The 17481-nt window shown below is 37.6% G+C and overlaps 1 protein-coding gene across 1 annotated transcript in view; it reads right to left on the bottom strand.

Annotated features, from left to right (window-relative positions):
• mib2 (mind bomb 2) overlaps positions 1–13626 on the bottom strand; it is a 206236-nt gene extending 192610 nt beyond the window's left edge. The window contains exon 1 of the mRNA XM_067103390.1: positions 13506–13626. The gene's annotated coding sequence lies outside the window, so the exon portion shown is untranslated. The remainder of the gene's footprint in view (positions 1–13505) is intronic.
• Between the last annotated feature and the right edge of the window lie 3855 nt (positions 13627–17481).

Raw genomic sequence — 17481 nt, forward strand, 5'->3', positions numbered from 1 at the left:
TGTATGTGATTCATTTATCACATCACCACAGGTGAAAAATAAGAGACAAGTTTGTAGGTCTGACCGGTTTTCGACTTTATTTCCAAGCCTTCGTCAATGGCTTGGAAATAAAGTCGAGACCGGTCAGGACCTACAACCCAAATCTCTTATTTTTCACCTGTGGTGATGTGTGATGTATATCTATACACGCACATATACACATATATATATATATACAGTATATATATATACGTGTATATATGTGTGGGTATGTATATACATATACAAATATATAAATATACCCTACAGTATATACTGTATACATTTTTTTACCAGCCCCAACGACATCTTTACTCCTAGATTTCCTCTCAGTTTTATAATAATAATAATAATAATAATTATAATAATAATAATAATAATAATAATAATAATAATAATAATAATTTATGATATTAAAACAAATCAGTATATTTTAACTATCACAATAACAGGCTAAAAACATCAAAAATAAAAAATACATCTTAATTCCTCCTCCTCCTCATTTACTATAATCATAAACCACTTCCACCTTTCTAAATCATAAACATAAATACTATACAAAAATATAAAAATATATACTGTATATATTTTTTTTACCAGCAACAACGACCTCTTAACTCCTAGATTTCCTCTCAGTTTTATAATAATAATAATAATAATAATAATAATAATAATAATAATAATAAATTTATGATAATAGTTAAAACAAATCAGTATATTTTAACTATTATCACAATAACAGGCTAAAAACATCAATAACAACAAATATATCAAGTTCCTCCTCCTCCTCATTCACTATAATCATAAACCACTTCCACCGTTCTAAATCATAAACATAAATACCTACAAAAAGACAAAGTATAGACAAGGAAAAACAAACCCGAATCGTATGCAATTCGCCCACACCAAAACCCAATATCAGGACCACCCCCCACCCCGCCAACCCCACAACTTCCCCCTCCCCCCAACTTAAAATTCCGGAGAGAATGACAACGCTCAAACAGACTGCATTCCAAAAAGAAAAACTCAAATAATAATAACAGTGATTTCGAAGATATAAAAAAAGAGGAAAAAAAAAAAAGCCAATACCGATTTGGCACAGGTGAATGGCCAGGCCTCCTGGCCAATTAAGGTAAGCTGGAAAAACTCTCTCTCACAGGTAGCAGCCAGGTAAAGTCAATGAGCCGAATCTCGTTGCTGTCAACGAAGCTCGGGTTAAAGTAATTGGTTGTTGTATTTTGTTGTATTTCGCTGTATTTCTGTTCGGCTGGATTCTTCCGAACGTGTATTATAGTTACAAATCACGGTATCTTCTTTATTTCTGGTTTGGGGTTGTTTCTGGTCGTAACTTTTTCATGGGAATTCTGTAACTTTTATAGCAATTTTATATATATGTGTATAAATATATATTATATATGTATGTATAATATATATTATATATATGTATGTATATACAGTATATAATACATATTATACACATATATACTGTATATATATATATATATATATATATATATATATATATATACATATGTATATCATACAGTACATATATAATTTCCAGTTAAGGTAACAAAAAATCACAGGCTAAGAACTTCTAGAAAATTATGGATCTTCTGGAAGAATGCTAGTCAACTGAACCCATGCAATTTTGAATCCTTACAATTATATTATTATTATTATTACTATTTATTATTATTATTATTATTATTATTATTATTATTCAAACGTGAACGCATTAAAAAGATGTCATAAACTTGCATAGAAAGCTTGCACACAAAATATTACCCATACGTGACCAGACAAAACCATGACAATGCAAAATTAACATTGAAATACTTTATAGCAGAACTACCAAAAACAAACAGATATCGGCATATGACAATGCAACGATAAACAATATCAGAAATACCGACATAAGAAAGTATAGCATCCTCAAAAATCTTAAAATCGAAAGCTATGGTGTCTTAAACGTATTTCACCATAAATACAATTACACCATTCATGAGCCTCACTATACTGACACCGAACGACGTCAACAACCTGAGGTATTACGACGCCAGTTTCAGCAGCCACAAATAAATCACCAAACGGAAGCGTTTAGCTGTTAAAACACATCCCACCGAGACACGCCCATAAGCGGCGCATGCGCAAACACCGGGAATATAATTCGCGGCGCCAAACGAGCAGGGCAGCACAGCACAAGTTCCGAGGGTCAAAATGATTCTCAAAATAGACTTGGCGGACACGCCAGGGGAGCAAACACCTGACTTCACTATAAATATTCTTCCTCCCTCTCTTAATAATCTTCCGCTAAAGGAAGGTGGTACCAGTCCTTAGGCATGTGCCAACAGGAAAGGCTAATTAGAGAGCCATCTTCGAGCCGCATCTTCGCCCCCGCGCTAAAAGGGGAAGAGCAGTGTGAGACGGAGGAGTTATTGCGGGAAAATTAGTCGCCGGCGCTCAAACCAGACTCCTACGGTGTGCTGCAAGATGCAGCAGCAATGTACTGAAGCCAGGATATACCACTGGAGGCATGACTCTCTGATTCATACGAATTCTTAATGTGGTGGCGTATGACAATAACATAGTTCCTCGTTGGACGAGTCGGTAGAGTTCTCGGCTAGCACTCTGCTAGGCCCGAGTTCGAGTCTCAGGCCGGCCAATGAAGAATTAGAGGAACTTATTTCTGGTGATAGAAATTCATTTCTCGTTTATAATGTGGTTCGGATTCCACAATAAGCTGTAGGTCCCGTTGCTAGGTAACCAATTGGTTTTTAGCCAAGTAAAATAAGTCCAATCCTTCGGACCAGCCCTAGGAGAGCTGTTAATCAGCTCAGTGGTCTGGTTGAACTAAGGTATACTTATGACAATAACATACAATAACCAGACAGACCAATTTGAACTGAACTGAATACAGAATTCAGGCCGAAGGCTAAGCACTGGAACCTATGAGGTCATTCAGTGCTGAAATGGAAATTGAGAGTAAAAGGTTTGAAAGGTGTAACAGGAGGAAAACCTCAAAGCAGTTGCACTATGAAACAACTGTTAGGAGAGGTAGGAAAGTAAAATGGAAGAAAGAGAATATGAAAGGAGGTACAGTAAAAGGAACGAAACGGGTTGCAGCTAGGGGCCGAAGGCACGCTGCAAAGAACCCTAAGTAATGCCTACAGTGCACCCACATGAGGTGCACTGACGGCAGTACCCCACTACGGAGACAGCCCAATTTGCCCTACAACTGTAATGCACGGCTCAGCACAAAACCAGATGGCATGGAGTAGTCTATTGGAGTGGAGTGGGTTCCTGGAGTGGAATGAGTTCTCGGAGTACTGGCACTTATCGAAAGTGAGGAACTGAAAATAACTTGTTCTACGATGAAGGAAACCAAAGCGTGATGCGATCATGATTCTTAATGAGCGGAGCAAAGCCTTTACGATAAGCTGTGGCCTATAATTTCGGTGACGCTAATACAACAATGTAACTTAATACCAAAATTCAAAATATTCCTGACAAATACTGAATAGCCTTTAGTTAATATATATATACATATATATATATATATATATATATATATATATATATATATATATATATATATAGATATATTGAATGATCGCTCATGTATTACGGTACATTTTGAGTTCACCTTACGGTACCTTAAGACTGTACCAAAATCACAGAGAGCGGTACCATATCAAGTATTAATGAGGCACTGTAGACATACGAACCATGCCATCGGCAAAAAAAAAAAAAAAAAGAACAATCGTGCAAGATTCATATAAAAGTATGTTCCAAGTTCTATTAATGGTTGGTTTCCACGAAGCTACCTCCTTCCACAGTGGCTTAAGAATGGAATGGAATATAGAGTTTTAGGCCAATGGCCAAGCACTGGGACCTATGAGGTCATTCAGCGCTGGAGAGGAAATTGAGAGTAGGTAGGTTTGAAAGGTGTAACAGGAGGAAAACCTCGCAGATGCACTATGAAATAATTGTTAGGAGAGGGTGGATAGCAAGATGGAAGAAAGATAATAGGAATGAGTGATAGTAAAAGAAATGAAAGGGGTTGCAGCTGAGGGCCGAAGGGACGCTGCAAAGAATCTTTTAGTAATGCCTACAGTGCACCCCGTGAGGTGCACTGACGGCACTATTCCCCTTAAGTGGATAGTGGCCTAAGAACAGGTAAATAATATCGATTAAGCTTAGCCAGGTGAACCATGCGTAGGCCTACTCGAGTATTATTCACGAATTCAAAGTGGACGACTTAGTACCTCAATCTAGGCCTGATTGAAGTGACTTCATCCCATAAGTAGTTAGAAGTCTCAAAACTCCATCAAGGCTGAACAACTCACCTTCCGCCCCCCCAAAAAGGTCCCTTTTCCCTAAAACATCCGTTCCTATCTCTCCCAAAATCTATAGTCGCTTGTTGCCAGTGACCAGGCCTACAACTTTCAGATTTTAGTTTCTGAAAAAAAAAAAAAAGGGGGAACCAACATAACCTCCTTTTTTCTCGTGATTTGCAGACGTAAATCACAACACAAGGAATCCTAGTGTATCGTTATAGTCAGGTGGCCTTGGGCCAGGGCAGAATCTTGCCCCTTGAACATCACCCCAGAGGAATCCATATCCGGATCTTCTAAGCACAGCGATCTTGAAATAATAGCTACAAAACACTAAGTACCAACACAGATACTCACACACATATAAATATATACATATATATATACATGTATATGTATATACTGTATATACATACATACATATATATTATATATATATATATATATATATATATATATATATCCACAAAATAAAATAACAATAGTACTACAAAAACATCGTGAAATATCATCAAAAATAAACGTAGGTGAAGTGCCACCACAGAATTCTTTTATTCATTCACTAAAAAAGCCACGGTATTAACCCTGAATCCTGTGGGGCTTACAGAAACAAAGACGTAGAGAGACCCCATAAATTACAAATGGGTCTACCCCATTCATTCTTAATACACCCATTTTTTCTATGTAAATACACCCATTTGTTCTATGTAAGTCAGCTGGGGGACTGGTTTTCTCTGTTCTACCTTATCAACAAATGTTTTTAAAAAATAACTTTCCACTATTTCATAAAACGAAATGCAAATTCATAAAAAATAAGCTAAACAACAATGATTCAGCCATCTCAAAACACTCACGACGAGTATTAACAGGTAAAAAATGCGTTTTCTGTACAGCGTATAATCAAGGCCACCGAAAATAGATCTACCTGTCAGTGGTCTCGGTATAATGCTGTATGAGCCGCGGCCCATGAAACTTTAACCACGCCCTGGTGGTGGCCTGGACTATGTCGTTGCCAGAATCACGATTATGGCTAACTTTAACCTTAAATGAAATAAAAACTACTGAGGCTAGAGGACTGCAATGTGGTATGTTTGATGGCTGGAGGGTTGATGATCAACATATCAATTTGCAGCCCTCTAGCCTCAGTAGCTTTTAAGATCTGATGGCGGACAGAAGTGAGGACGGACAGACAAAGCCGGCACAATAGTTTTCTTTTCAGAAAACTACAAACACACGACTTTCAAGCGTCTCAAAACAGACATGACACATCAACAGAAAAAAATACAGGCGACAAACACCATTAAACTGACCCAATAAGAAGCAACACCAACGACCGAACATGTCACTGGAAGCTTCAAGAAGTGGAATAAGATCCAGAGGACTATAATATATAGTATCAACTCGTTTTAACAGACGCTCTGGCTTTCTGTTAAGTAAAAAAAAAAAAAAGTCTGTTCAAGTAAAAACGATCCAACATCGTGGCCCACACGTGAATATTCCCTAGATATCTTTTACAATGAACAGCATTTCCACATATAATTGCTGTTTTCAGTAACAAAAGTGATTCGCAAGGATAAGACATTTTTAATAACTCAAAAAGATATACACCTGACAATACTTAGGATATTCACTCCCAGAACGGATGGAAAAACCACATAGGCCTAAATGACACCATTATAATTGCTGTTATCAAAAACAAAAAGTGATTCGCAAGATAACACATTTTTTTAATAATAACTCAAAAAGCATGAAGAATATACCAATGGATATAAACCTAACAATGCTTGGGATATTCACTCCCAGAACGGATGGAAAAATCACACAGGCTAGGCCTAAATGACACCATTATAATTTAATTGGTGTTCTCAAAAACAAAAGTGATTCGCAAGATAACACATTTTTAATAACAACTCAAAAAGGATGAAGAATATACCAAATGGATATAAACCTAACAATGCTTAGGATATTCACTCCCAGAACGGATGGAAAAACCACACAGACCTAAATGACATCATTGCAACTACTGTTTTCAATATCAAAGGCGATTAGCAAGATCAGAACATTTTTAATAATAACTCAAAAAGGATGAAGAGTACACAAACTGACAATGCTTCGGATATTCAATCCCAGAACGGAAGGAAAAATCACATAGGCCTAAATGACACCGTTACAACTGCTTTTATCAATAACTTTAACTAAAAAATGATGAAGAACGTACTATTTCGATATATACTTACAATTCCTATACAAAATTCACACAAAAAACTAATAAAAAGTTATTTAATACAATCACCAACTAAACACTTGCAAACAAGATTAAAAAAATACTAATATCTCTATTTATTAACCGTTAAGGTAGCAGAACCTCACTTTCGACACCACCAACACAATCGAGCTAAGACGCTGCAGCGGCATAAAATTTGCTATGGGTCATCAGATCGAGTTCCCCCGAACTGCCCCAGGGGCATAAACCATACAACGAAGAGTGGTGAAGATGGTCATATACTTTGCAGAGCTGGGCATAAGGTTGCTGACACAAAAATATACATGTAGGAAGTCACTTGCGTCTAAAATAATGGTATTCTTTACTTAAGCACAGTATTTGCTTCTAAACAAGTAAAAAAACTGCGTCGAAGTTTCATCGGTGCAATCGAGTTTTCTGTACAGCGTATAATCAAGGTAACCGAAAATAGATCTGTCTTTTGTGGTCTGTATCGCTGTATGAGCGGCCCATTAAATTTAACCGACAGCTCGGTGGTGGCTTGTCCTATATCGTTGCCGGACCATGATTGCGGCTAACTTTAACCATAAATAAAATAAAGGTGGTATTGAAGCCAGAGGGCTGTCTTTGATGACTGGAGGGTGGATGATCAACGTACCAATTTGCAGTCAGCCACAGTAGTTTTTAAGATCTGAGGGCTTACAGAAAAGTATGGACGGACAGACAAAGCCGGCAAAATATTTTTCTTTACAGAAAACTAAAATACGCTGGTCATCTTGGTAATAGCCTATATATTTGATAATGAGAATAAATGGCTCCTTGATCCAGTAGTTATCAACTTCTCACCAGCGAGAGATACCAAAGAAGGAGGTGGTTGGCAGACTATGACTGGTCGCCGCCAGAATGGAGAAGGACACGGCGATAACAACTTCATCCAAAAAAGGCCTCTGGGGTCACCCTTTTCTAGTAAAAAAGGGCGTGTCAATTGAAGAGGGTCCCCAAAACCACATAGGCCTAACAACCCAGAGGGCATGGTTAAATCCATGCAGCGGAACAAAGAACAATGACAACAGCAACCTCTAGTTATCCTTAAGGCTGTCATTGAAAAAAGCCCCAAAATGGCGTCTTGAAAACAGGTCCCTCCCAAAACGGCTTTGTCATTGAAACAGGTCCCCCCAAAAAAGGCGTGTCACTGGAAGGTCCCAAAATCACATAGGCCTAACAGCCCAGACGACCCGAGTTAATACACGCAGCGGAACAAGTGAAAAAAATTAACAACAGCAACAACAACCTCTGTGGTTACACTTGTAATGCAGAAACAACAATAACAACCTCTGGAGTTTCACTTCTACTGTAAAAAAGGGCGTGAGTGAAAAATGTCCTCCACAGTCTCATAGGCCTAACAACCAACATGGCCCGAGTTAATATACGCAGCACAATAGAAAAATCAACAAGAAAAAGTCAACAGCAATATAACAAGTAAATAATGCGGAGAAGCTTCTCCGGCGCAATCGAGTTTTCTGTACAGAGTATAATGCTGTATGAAACTTTAGCGGCGGCCCAGTGAAACTTTCAACGGCCAGACGCACGATTATGGCTACCTTTAACCAGAAGAGGGCTGCAAATGTTTGATGACTGGAGGGGTGGATGATCAACATACCAAATTGCAGCCCTCTAGCCTCACGACCAAGATCTGAGGGCGGAAGAAAAACGGACGGCAGACAAAACAACAGACAGAAAGCTAAAATTGCATACCGGAGAAGAACGCGGGCGAAACAGAAAGCAGCCGAGCAGCTGATCCAATTTCGCCAGGGGGCAATAACGCGAATCGTAATTTCCTATTTGCATTTCACGTCACCGGGGCACGGCCGTAAGAAAGACGAAAATGCCCTGCCTTATCGGTTATATTGCCGACAGGGAATGACGCCCCGTGCAACTACTTTGCACTGAAGCTCATTGCACTCTGCTTGCATTCCGTGTATCTATATTTATTTTGATTAACATGAATATCCTCGTATAAATCACATGACGTGAATCTCTGTAAGCATATGTAGGCCTATACTAAAATAGTTCATTTTACAGTTATTATTAATTACGTACATATTCAAAAAGAATATACTCAAGGGTGTATTGAAACCTAATTATTAATACTTCTGATAATAAGATGGATAATGAGAGGCATACATTTACGTGGAACAAGTCAAAAGTTGAGATTATTGAGAGTGTGTGAGTGTGTATACATAATTATGCATCTATGTATTAAGTTTTAATTTTCATTACTGACAGACAAGCGCTCTTGATATATATATATATATATATATATATATATATATATATATATATATATATATATATATATATATATATATATATATATAGCCTAAATGATAAACTTTTCATTATTACCGTGTATATTTTGACGAATCAAGCCAGAACTGTAAACGTATATATACGTGTATACAATGTGTATTAAAATGTCCAAGTCGTGCAATTACAGTATAAAGAAAAGGCGAACGACAAAAATACACTCACTAAACAAGCCAAAGCCAGTATACATGAATACGTATACTTCTGAGGGACCTGAACATGTATCGTTTCATTATACCAAATATTTACTCTATTTTTGGACTAACAGCTAGCGCAACTGCAAAAAAAAAAAAAAAAAAAAAAAAAAAACAATGACGCAAACACGCACAAAAAGACGCAGTACACATAAGCTATATACTTGACTCGTAAAAAAAATAGACAGTCGACGCAAAGGACGACTCCAGAATGTCACAATAACAAAGAATAAAAAAAAAAATAAAAAGATAATGTTATGATTGTGCTCCAACCTCTCCTCCTGAAAGGAGAGCTGCAGAAGTGCCTCGTTCACTCGGAGAAGTCTCTTGACGACGAGAAGAGAGAGAGAGAGAGAGAGAGAGAGAGAGAGAGAGAGAGAGAGACTCTCCAGGGTGCATGGGAATATTATATAAGATGAGATGGAAGGCACGCGCCCGTCATCTGTGCTAAGTACACGCGAGAAATGGCTGCATAAGGAGGTCCATTTACCTTTACAGTAGGGGGAGGGAGAAGGGGGGACTAATCCGGCCAACTGCCTCCCCCTCCCCACTCCATAAACAACACACACACACACACACACACGTGATTGTATTATCCCCTTCTCTCTCTTAAAAATGCTAGCTTTAGCGTTTGCGTGCGTTAAAGGATTATTTTTCGGTAAGCAAATCATGAACGGAAAAGCGATTCTCTTCTTCTCTAAAAATGCTTTTTTACTTTTGACGTTAAGGAGAAATGCTGTTAGTTTTGGCATCTAAATGCTGTACACGATTTAGTTGCATAAAATAATTGGAAAGACCATCTCTTTACCATTGAGGTAGTAATTTTCTAAAGGTTAAAATACCTTCCATTAAGGGAACGCCATTTATTCTCCGGCTAAAATTGACAGTTTTCTTAAATAACTGTATTTTTTGCTACAAGCCCTCGGGTAAGCGGAAGTCACCAGCGAAAATATCAAAAGAACAAAGGCATCCTGCTGTCATATGGACAAAGCCAATAGCTCTTATGCACAATGAGTGGCAATACACTACGGCAGACTAATTAGTCCCCCCACCATAATGACGAAGCACCTATACTGTAGGTGGCGCAGTAGGGAGTCGCATTTCAGTTTCTAAGCCAGAGACCCCCCCTGAGACACGCGAGAGGGAATAAGCTGCATTATGCAATGTACAGTCCCACCTTTAGAGCGGTATTTAATAAAAGTTCAAGGGGAGAATTCTGGTTAATGCGAAATAGGTTAGCCTTGTCTTGATACAATACGACTTTCACGGTGGTATCTCAAGGAGAAGTACGATACAGGAAAAAATTAGTTTATTGGTGTTAAATTGTCCGTTTTCTGTTTGTCACACTTTGGTTTCATGAGGGCTTAAGAGAAACTCAGTTAAGGATTCCTAGTCTCGTCGTCCAGCTTATAAAATTCCAAGAGGGTCCAGAAATATTCTTAAAACCTCGTGTATTCTTTAAGAATAACCCTGGTCGTAACACGAGGACTAGTTCATCACACAGTCTTTCCTTTCATAAGATGCGGTTAACTTTGACCCCAGCCTCCAGAGCAGATAAAAGGACATGTGCACGAGAACAAGTATAGAAGAAGAAAAAAAAACTCGTTAACATTCTCCCTAGGCAAGAAAACGAAGGTCACATGTATGGGAACATCCCCACAGGCAACCTTGACGCGCTGTAACGTTTCAATATTCAGAAGGACCCAAAGAACAAATATGCGTTGTCAACTGAATTTTCAATAACTGGGTCACTTTTCCCTTCCTCTCAAGAAGCTTAACAGCTTTGTATCCAAAAATCTTTTCACTCAGCAGGTAATTAGTAACGCCAGATCATCATATGACACCTCACAAACAAGTCTTACACTGGGGCAGTCTTTTCGTGGTGAAATCTCAACAATATCTTTAACGGCTTCAAAAATGAACGCGCAAAAATACACAACATATATGCAGGCGTAAGAGAAAGAAACTCCGTTTGCGACAGTAACTGATGTGGGCGTAAGGTAAGATGGTAGACACTTGAGAATAAATTGGCGTCAGTTGCTGATGGGATTACGAGTGACTGTGTAATTCGGTGTTGGCTAAGCCCACTTTGGGAGAGAGGTAACAATTGGACAAGAGGTAAGAGCTATAACTGTCCGTCTCCATTAACGAAAATTATTGCAGTTACAACTGCAAAAATGATGATTGCTTCATTGTACGCTAAAGGAGGCCTTAAATTTCTTGTTCAGGTTAAGAACATTTAGGGAGACGGGAGTGTGTGTGATCTGGTGTAGGAATAGTTGGTCTAAGCAAGGGTGTGTTGCCTCCACGGCTGTTTAACCTCTACGTGAATTGCGTGTATGGGAGAGGAAACTCGGAATGTACGGGTTACTGACAAAAGTTTGCAGATAAATACAGGAATAATCCCTGATTACGAAGACATAATATGGAATACGTGGAGGGAGATAGCCTATCTGGTGGCTTAAAACGACAGAGGAAAAACACGTGGAAAAACATAACGAATAGGCCCATGTTCCAAAGGTCAGTGGTCTTGGAGGAAAAATTGAGCAACATGCTTTGAGGGAGATTACCTGATACAGAATTCGGAAACCTTTAATGACGATGGCACAAGTTTTCGAAAGAACCTCCATTCTCAAAGGTCATCACTGACAAGAACACGAAAAGAAAATGGGCGGTACAGAGAGGTAGGCAGGCCTACTGGGAGGTATAGAGAGGTACGCAGGCCTACTGGGTATGGCGACCTCCCGATGAAGCTTTTACGATGAATGTTCTGTTACTCTCCAAAATACGGAATACCGTAAGGAACTTAAAACCCTCAGAATGAATACAATATATGGTACTATATACGAAAAGTATGTTGATACAAAACCTAGACTCAACGTGAATACATATGACAGGAAAATTGATATCACTGAAGAAAGGAAGTTTAATAAATATGAATAGGGAGATGTGTGTGGATGGAAAACATTATTATTAAATACCCGGGGCTATGGACAATTCTTGGCAGTAACTACTAATTCATGAAATCTGTTTTTTTTGAAAATCATTGCTTACGACTGTGAACAAGGGAAGTTGGAGAGGTTGGACAGCAAAATGGTAGAAAGGAGGTAGCAGGAACTACTGTTTTGCTCAATGAAATTGCAATGCTAGCTGCTATAAAGATCATTAGGATTTCTGGAGAAAATGCTATAAAAAAATATTATGCAAATGTATAAAAATTTTTATGTATATATATATATATATATATATATATATATATATATATATATATATATATATATATATATATATATATATATTACAAACTGGGATTGGAAAAATTACATACATAACGTGTAATATATATATATATATATATATATATATATATATATATATATATATATATATATATATATATACATATATATATATATATATATATATATATATAGATACTAATATATAAACCGGAACGGGGAAAATTACAATACATGTGCATCTATATATAATATATATGTATATATATATATATATATATATATATATATATATATATATATATATATATATATATATATATATATATATATGTATGTATATAATTAGTGTATGAGTAACGTATTGATATAAACATAGCCTACTTACAAGATTGTTCTAACTTCATTTAAAAACGAATGCAAGAATATATTTACATTATGTTTCACCTTCGTAGCAGAGAAATTATGTAATACCCAAATACCCATTGTTCCTTTAATGAGAGACGTTTAACACACAAACGACTAAAATTAGCGAATACTTATAACAACCAGGACCCAAAGTAGCTCCAACATACAATGTTAAAGCACTGTCCCGACAACACAACATCCGTTTTACCGGAATAATATTAATGTCGAGATAAATGTTGTAAAAAATTAATGTTGAGAAAAAAAAAGTTTTAGATTAAATAATGCTGAGGAAAATAAAGCTTTAGATAAATAGAGAAAAATTAAATGTTGCGAGAAATTAATGCTGGGAAAAACTATGTTGACAAAAATTAAAAATGTTGACTCCTGTAACGAATTTCCTTCAACGATTTCCCGACTGACAGACGATAATATATGTTTATGCCTTAGCAAAGGTCTCAGTAAAATCTCTAACCCCCAAACGTGCATGGCAATAGGTCAAAGGCACTGCGACCTAATAAATCACGTTCAAAAGAACGATGCGAAACGTTTTATTCGGGATTTATTACAATTCCTGGCGTTCGATGTTTCTTGGTTCGTACAGAAAGCTTTACCGCACTATAAAATGCCATCTGCTACTAAAGGATCGTGTCGCATTATATTCAAATACTACCCACTCCCATACAATTACCCTCCTTCCAAATTAGCTGGAAATATTCCTCACCTCTTTAGTTATGTGTCCGATGAAACCTGACGTTTGTTTCTCATATATATCCTACACACGAGTGAAAATTCTACGAGCAACGCGAGCTACACCCGACACGTTCACTGGTTGGCAGAGAACTGAGCGCCGCGGGAGGACGAGGCGATGGTGAGCCCTGTGGAGGGTCCTTGCCAGGGAGGGGGTCCCTCCGTTGGGGGGACGTGGGAGAGGGGGAAGTTCCCACGTGCTGCCATCTATTGGCATAAATCTCACACGCATGTGACGTCATCGCTCATCTAATGTCAGACGCAATTCGTTGGCGTTATTGTCAATTAAAGCTCTCTCTGTCAGATCGTTTAAGTGTTCCTACTTGTCATCGGAGAGAAAACACCATAATTTTGATGATGAAAACGGTAATTAAATGTACGGGTTCCATAAGCAATAGAGAAAAAGAGCTTGGTAATTTTCCTCATGAAGCATCCGCTCTACAAAGGCAATGGTGTTTGCTTTTATTTATGTATGTATGTATATACTGTATACTGTATATATGTATGTATGTATATATATATATATATATATATATATATATATATATATATATATATATATATATATATATATAATATAATCCCACAGAAAAGCTATGGGATTCCTGGGAATAAACTTTATACACTGAAGTCACGAGCATCTACTGTGATTTTTTTAAGCATGTATATATATATATAATTACTTTACCATTTTATATATTACTTTATTATGTTTCAAGGCTTTCCAGTTCTCTATAAGTCTTTAATTGTAAACCCATGCCCTTTTTTCTTGACCCCAGTTACCACTGGGTCGGTTGAAGGGAAGCAGGAAAAAAATCGAACCATGGACTTTGCAAATGAGAGCCAAGAGCTCTGCCACTGAGCTATGGCACCAGGCACCAGTACCACACGCCTTTCTTCATTGAGGACGGTGGCGCTATAGGGATAGGCCTACGATTGTCCAGTCTTCTAATTAAGCCATTCTTTAGAATGAGATTTCAAACCTATTCTTTCACTTACCCCACAGATTCTGGTACCCATTTACAGCCTTTAGGATTTGTGAGCAGCTGTCTGTGAGAAGACTCAATCCTACCAATTGCGGGCATGAACTTTTATTCGCTGCCTTTACTACCTTGCTCCAAATTCCTTTTGAAAAGCAGTAAAGGATTGTGTTTCATCTACTGTGAAATATTCTAACAACACCAGTGATCTATATTTTGAGACAATTAGAACTGCCACAAGGGCTTTTTTTTATAAGAACTGCAAATTGTAACAGGGAAAAATTAGAGGTTCAACAGCTAGGCAGAACAAACGAACAGTGAAAGGTAGAAAGCAATGCAACTGGGGCCTTATGTAAGTATTTTGTAAAAACCATTTAGTAACATTTTGACACTTAATAACCATTGTTAAATACCAGTTTGATCAGAGCACTGAGTCTTATCTTTAGACTTCTAGAGCCAACTTGAAGGACTGGCTTTAAAGTGAGTGCTGAAAGTTAGGTAGCTAGAATATAGAATTTAAGCCAAAGGCCAGGCACTGGGACCTATGAGGTCATGCAGGGCTGAAATGGAAATTGACAGTGAAAAGGAGTAAAAAGCATAACAGGAGGAAAACCTTGCAGCTTCACCATGAATCAATTGTTAGGAGAGGGTGAAAAGTAGGAAGGAAGAAAGAGAATACAAACAGAGGTGCAGTAAAAAAAATGAAAAGGGTTGCAGCTTGGGGCAGGAGGGAAGCTTCAAAGAACCTTAAATAATGCTTACAGTGCACTGCATGAGGTGCACTGATGGCGCTGACCCCCCTACGGGAGTGCTGAAAGTTACGTCTATAAACGGTAAAGAAGTTGAATAGCTAAGTAGACTGACTAAGAGAGCATCAGTTCAGTACTTTCTACATTTAGCAACACGAGGTACACTGCAGAGGGTTAAAGCCCCTACGGGTACACATCTTGAAATTAACTGTACAGGGTATAATCACTGAATGGTATCATTGAACATTTCTACTCGTAGTGCGCATGTCACTTTCATTAGTTCTATTATTATTGTTTAACAAGATTACCAAGTCAAATTCTACTCTCATAAGTTTTGTCCAAAGGATTTGTTTTCAAATGAGAGCTAAAAACTGGAGCAAGGTGAAGCTGGTCAGCTACACAAGAAAAATAATAGTCAACATTGTTCAGAGAAGGTGCAAATACAGATGAGAATGTTATCTGATATCAGAATCAACACCAATGCTCTTGCTTAAGGTGGCATAGCAGGCATTGAAAATTTGGACATCATGAGTACACATATGTCGATTATTCTTGACCAACATTGTACCATTCTCGGCAGTCCTAACATAAACTTCTCATAGTCATGTCAAGAACATGACCTTACTCTGATACTCTGGATGCAGGTCCTGCTATGGACGTCAGAGTTTCATCATGCTCTTGTATTTGGGATCTCAGGCTCTGTAGTGACAAGAGTATCTAGAAAATATGAGGAATTCGAGAAGTTAAAGAGGGCATTGTGGTTATTACAATTACATATATACTGGTTAAAAGTGACCAGTAGATTCTACATATATAAACTGAGAGTTTTGCGCCTTGTGTTAATGCCTGTAAATGGAAAGAGATTTTCATTCTCCCATGGATTCATGAAATATTCAATACGCCATTGTCGCCCCACCGCTTCATTTGATCATTCTTCTCTTCGTCGCTCATAAAATTCTTTTGCTTGTTTCCTTAATTCTAATTATTACCTGAACTCTAGAAGCTACTTCAACGCTCATGCCATACACTGCAGTCTGCTTTTACAAAATCATTGGCAAATGGTGGCTTCTACTTAGATTTTGTAATAATCCTAATCAGTTAATTCTGAACCACAATACTATTATTGTGTAATTAAAATTGCACCATTACACAAAACAATACATCCTTTATCAGCAACACTACTCAGAATCTTAGATCATGCTTTTTAGCAATATTTATGTTGCTTTATCCCATTATATTTCATTGTCTTGTACAGCATTGCACAGTATTGTAGTAATCATTTTTCCTCAATTCATTTCAGAGTTTGCAATCCATTTATAATATTATTATACAATAGTACAAAAAAGTACTGCAACTGGTTTCTCACTCAAAACTGCATTCTCCCTCAATGTCAGATATTTTGGTCATGTTTAAAAAATTATTACATATCAGTACAAAAAAAGTTGAGATGGTTTGCACACACAATGAGACAGACAGATAAAATGTACAATTAGGCCAATGGCCATGCACTGGGGCCTATGAGGTCATTCAGTGCTGAGGGGAAAATTGGAAGTAAAAGGTCTGAAAGGTGTGACAGGAGGAAAACCTTGCAGTTGCATTATGAAACAATTGTTAGAAGAGGGTGGAGTTAAGTTAAGTATACCTTAGTTTTACCAGACCACTGAACTGATTAATAGCTCTCTTAGGGCTGGCCCGAAAGGATTAGACTTATTTTACGTGGCTTAGAACCAATTGGTTACTTAGCAACGGGACCTACAGCTTATTGTGGAATCCGAATCACATTATAGGGAGAAATGAATTTCTATCACCAGAAATAAATTCCTCTAATTCTTCATCCGCCAGCCGGAGACTTGAACTCGGACCTAGCGAGTGCTAGTCCACAGCTCTACCGACTCGCCTAACGAAGAGCTAGAAGAGGGTGGAAAGTAAGATGGAAGAAAGAATATGAATGAAGGTACAGTAAAATGAATAAGAGGAGTTTCAGTTAGGGGCTGTAGGGATGCAGCAAAGGACCTTAAGTAATGCACTGACGGCACTACCCCACTACAGGGGCAGAATAATCAGGAAAAATGACGTAAGACCTATATCAGATACCAATTCAGACAGGAGATACTAAATAGATATTGGTGGTAGAACTCAATTTTCACACCTCGCTCAATACATGCAAAATCTGGCATAAAAATGTTAGTTATGACAATGACAGAATAAAAGGACTCCAGTG

Source organism: Macrobrachium rosenbergii, chromosome 5 (assembly GCF_040412425.1).
Source record: "Macrobrachium rosenbergii isolate ZJJX-2024 chromosome 5, ASM4041242v1, whole genome shotgun sequence".
Taxonomy (NCBI): domain Eukaryota; kingdom Metazoa; phylum Arthropoda; class Malacostraca; order Decapoda; family Palaemonidae; genus Macrobrachium; species Macrobrachium rosenbergii.